This window comes from Myotis lucifugus, unplaced genomic scaffold (genome assembly GCF_000147115.1).
Source record: "Myotis lucifugus unplaced genomic scaffold, Myoluc2.0 scaffold_28, whole genome shotgun sequence".
In the NCBI taxonomy this organism is placed as follows: Eukaryota; Metazoa; Chordata; class Mammalia; order Chiroptera; family Vespertilionidae; genus Myotis; species Myotis lucifugus.
In genome coordinates, this window is record NW_005871076.1 from 3,650,904 (window position 1) to 3,656,162 (window position 5,259).

The window sequence follows — 5,259 nt, forward strand, 5'->3', positions numbered from 1 at the left end:
AAACCTCAAGAGGACTAGAACCACAGAATATTTGAAGGTGGTCCATCTGACCACCTTGCTTTACAGATTAGGAAACCGAGGCACTAAACAAACAAACAAACAGAAAACAAACTCAGCTCGCTTTCTGAGTTCCTTATTTCTAAAAGCACCATCCATCTGGTCACCACTCAAAGACGTGGGGTCATCTTTTATTCTGCCCTTTCTTTCATTCCTCATAGCCAATTAAAGAACTTCCACTGCATTCTTTTTCTTGCCCACTGCATTCTAAAGTCACCGTGTCTGTTGTCCAGTGTTTCAATTTTATAAATCACTGTGCCTGTTGTCCAGTGTTTCAATTTTATTGTGTCTCCCCTCCTCCCCCCATAGATGAAATATTTCAGTACATTTATATTTAGGTAAATACTGACTTTTGGGGCCTCAGTAGTCTGTTCTGTTTCAGGGTGGGATAGCAGATAAAAATGGTACCTATATCATGGGGTTTTTGCAAAAATGAAATGTGGATTCGAACCCAGTATGGTCTGGCCTCAAAACTCTTTGTACTATACCATGCTACCTCTTTCTCTGGGAATGTAAAGGAATTGGTTCAATTTCTGAACCAATGAAAACAATTCCAAATAATGAATAATATATCTAATATTGTTTTCAAAAATGCTTGCTGAATAGGCACAAAAGTATGGATTATACAGAAGCCAAAAAAGAAATGAAAAGAGAACTCTGGAAAAAAAAAAAGAAAAGAAATGAAAAGAGAACTCTGGAACAGAAGTGCGTGCCCAAGACAGCTTAGACTGAGGATGTCTGCCAACACGTGGTGATGTGGAGCTTGCATTTTGACGCATACAAGGAATGAGGAGGACAGGAGACAACGCTTAAACTCATACACGTTACAAAGTCTAACAGAAGCCCCTCCAAAGGGTCTACAAAGAGTTACAAACTTTGTGTAAGGGCGAATGAGAAATAAATTCATGGCACAGAAGGGAAATTTGTTTGCCCAACTTTGATACCTAGTGAGAGAATAAAAACAAAATATTCCCTTAAAATTCATAACTACAAGCCAGCTTCACATGAGTTTATAGACTGAATTTAAACTACCTGAACCCTCTGTAATCTGAAAAACTTTAAGCAGAAAACTTAGTTTAAGGAACTCAAGGTAGGAATAAACCCTGGTAACTGGTAAAAGCAAATACAAATCCCCTCTGAAGGGACTGCAATTTCAACCCATGCTCAAGGAATAGCCACAAAGTTCCAAAAAATTGAGCCTAAAGTTAAAAATCAAAAAACACACAAGGAAACAAGGCACCATAACTGAGAACCAGCAGAAACAACAGATAGCATAATCAGACTCACAGAAATATGAGATATAGAAGTATCAAGTACAGAATATGAATAGGTATGTTTAACATATTTCAAGAAATAAATGTGAACTTTAAATACATGAGCCAAGAGCAAAAGACTATAAGAGGCAATCGAGCAATTTGAAAATAAAATAAAATAAAATAAAAGCTAAAATAGGTTAAGTAGCAGATTAGATACTGTTAAAAGCAGAATCTGTTTATTGGAGGATGGATATGAAGAAATCTAGAGAGTGATCCAGAGATACAAAGAGATAAAAAAATATGAAGAATTACGTATATGATATTGGAGGATAAAATAAGATGGTCTAATATATATTTACAGAAGAAAATAAAGAAAGAATAAGGAAGAGGAGGTATCTGTAGAGTCAGAATCAGAAATAGAGTGAGGTGCCTAAAGTATAAAAGGGCTAATCCTGTATTTGCCCCAAACTCAGGAATGAATACCTCCTTAAATTTGGAGCCCTAGGCACCTCACTGGCTTCACACTAGTGCTGGCCCCCTGAGAATTTTTCCAAATTCTGGGTCTGTATATCTTAAGACAGATAAAGAAAAATATATTCATACCTATTTACATCATAGTGAAATTAGAGGGCCGGAGACAAATACAGGCCAATAACAAAGAAACTACAATTAGACTGACCACACACTATTCAGCAGCCACAATGGGAACCAGAAGAGCATCTTTAATGTGCTGAGACAAAGTAAGTGGCAATCAGAATTTTATTCAAGACTTTAAATATGAGGGTGAAAGAAAGTTATTTTCAACCAACAAAAATTGAGAGAACTTACTACCAATGGACCTTTACTGAAGGAAATTCTAAAGGATTAATTTCAGATGGAAGGAAGGCAATCTCAGACAGATGCTCTTATGAAAAGGAGGCCACCAGTGAACAACATTTGACTGTGTAAAGAAGTAATAATAGAGTGTCGTCCCATGCATCAAGAGGTTGCCGGTTCGATTCCCATTAGGAACACATGCTCAGTTTGCAGGCTCAATTCCTGGTAGGAGGCATGTGGGAGACAGCCGACCAGTGTTTCTCCCTCATTGATGTCTCTCTCTCTCTCTCTCTCCCTCTCCTTTCCTCTTTTTAAAATCAATAAAAACATATTTTTTAAAAAGAAACAACAATAATGTCTCATCTGTCCTGAAAAAAAAAAATAGAATGAAAACACAGGACTACAACAGAATATATAAATGGGGGGAGGAGGCATCAAGGTGGAGGGGGAGAGACTTAAGAGTTAAAGTAGCTTAAGGGTCTTGAATTGTTTAAGAGGGTAAAAATGGTAATTTTTAAATATGTAGGGGATCCACTAAAAGAATAAATAGAGCCCGGCCGGCATGGCTCAGTGGTTGAGGGTAGACCTATGAGCCAGGGGTCATGGTTCGATTCCCGGTCAGGGCACATGCCCAGGTTGTGGGCTCAATCCCCAATGTGGGGTGTATAGGAGGCAGCCGATCAATGATTCTCTCTCATCATTGATGTTTCTATCTCTCGCTCTCCCTCTCCCTTCCTCTCTGAAATCAATAAAAATGTATATTTTTAAAATGAATAAATCGATTCTAATTTTCAAGTCAATCAATGAGGAAAAAATGGTATGATTTATAAAACCTCAATCCATAAGAAGACAAAAAAGTAGAAGAGAAAACAAAAAGAAAAGTCAGGGCATAGGAGAGGTTATACACATGCAGGTAAAGGGGGTATATGCACCTTCCTCTCAACTTTGTTATAAATCTAAAACTTCTAGAAAAAAAAATAGTCTTAAACACACACAGACATACACAGGACAAATAGCACAAAATAAGATAGAAAGAAATCTAACTAATTCGATAATTTTCTTTTTTTTTTTTTTTTTTTAAATATATATTTTATTGATTTTTCACAGAGAAGAAGGGAGAGAGACAGAGAGTTAGAAACATCGATGAGAGAGAAACATCGATCAGCTGCCTCCTGCACATCCCCCACTGGGGATGTGCCCGCAACCCAGGTACATGCCCTTGACCGGAATCGAACCTGGGACCTCTCAGTCCGCAGGCCGACGCTCTATCCACTGAGCCAAACCGGTTTCGGCTAATTCGATAATTTTCAATTTTTACATAAATGCATGTGAACTGAAATGCACTGCTCTGCATTGAAAAAAACCATAGCCTGTCAAAGTGCCTAGAAAACAAAATCCAGTTAATATGTGTTTGTTACAAGTAAAACAAAGGAGTTAGGTTAAGTAGCTGCTAAAGTTTGCTCCTGCTTTATCCAGCCAAGGTGATTTCTCCATAAAGGCAAACAGAACAAATTCAATCATTTGAGGAGAGTTTGACAAATGAACTATTTGCAAACATGTGGGGAAAGTGCATGGAGACCGTGGGGATAGTGCAACACCTGAAACTAGGAAAAACGGCACTCCGTTGTCACCTCTAGTACTGAAGGGCCAAGGAAGGCTGGGAAGTTACCAGAACCCATTCTGGGCCCTTCCGATCTATTTTCCACACTGTGGCCGCACTCAGTGGTTCAGTGGTTGAGGGTTGACCTATGAACCAGGGGTCATGGTTCGATTCCACAGCTTCAAGCCTTTTAGTAGCATCCCACAGTCCTTGAGAAGGATAGCATTCTATAGCCTAGCATAGCCTTCAAAGCTTTTTACAATCTGTCCTCTCTGCCATGTATCTCTAGCTCTTTCTGGAACCAGAATCCACCCCATTTCAGCTCTGTAGTCACAATGGCTTTCTCTTATATCCTTGCATTCACCATGCATACTCCCTCCCACCTCGGGACCTTTGCATATGCTGTTCACTGCCTGGAATACTTTTCACTCCAACCCCCAAACCTACTTGTCACCACTCATCCTTTTGGGCTGAGCTCAAATGACATTTACTAGAGGAATTTTCCCAAATCCCAGGCCTTCATTATATATACCTTCAGGGCATTAATACCTCTCCTGCAGAGCCATTACCATCCGTGAGTGTAAAGTCAATCAAATCAGAGAACAGGATGTAGATTTTATTAATCACAGGAAATGCTTTTGGTTCAATTCCCATTTTTTGTTTCAATTCCCATTGTTGTCATTTTCTATTTATATTTGTGCAATTACTTGATGAATGTATGTCCCACTACACTGGAAGCTCCATTAGGGCTAAGATGGCACCTTTTTTGCTCACTGCTCTATAGTGCCTGGCACCTAGCAGAAGCTCAATAAAGTTTGATAAATGAAGGAATGAAAACATCCTTACTAAGAGAAGGGCACTTTGCCCAGAAACGAGTGTTATATACCCTATGAAGCTTTGCCCAGTTTCATTACTCAATTTGCATTCATTCATTCACAGATCATTAACATGACATTTCTCTGTATCAGAGAGAAGTTAAAGGCAGCTTCCTTCAAAGGCCTTTTCTGAACATAAAAACATTCCCTGGGCTATTTATATGTAAGAACGTGGCGGGAGAGCCTCCAAGCCCGGACAGTTGGTGGCATCTCAGTAAACCCGGTGAGCACTTAAGGCGGAGGATAAGGGAGCGCCTCCCCATTCTTGGCCCATCAGACGCAGAGAAAGCAGGTGAGCCTTTCCAAGGGCCCTGAATGGCAGCAGGACCGCAGCCAATGGCACCCAAGTGACTGAACTCTGGGCATTTTGGCAAAGTGGGGCTGAAGGAGCTGAGTGTGGTTGGCTCCAGACAATTGCTAACCACAGAGAAAATCCTGTCTTAAAATTCCCATTTGGGAAAGGAACCAAAAGCATTTCCGCTGATTAATAATATCTACATCCTGTTCTCTGATTTGATTGACTTTACACGTGGATGGTAATGGCTCTATGCCTTGGCTTTCTCGTCCTCATTGAGGATGAAAATTTTTAGATTCTTTAAGAGCATCAATAAGAACAATAATAGCAGTAGCAGCAACTAACATTTATTGACCATCG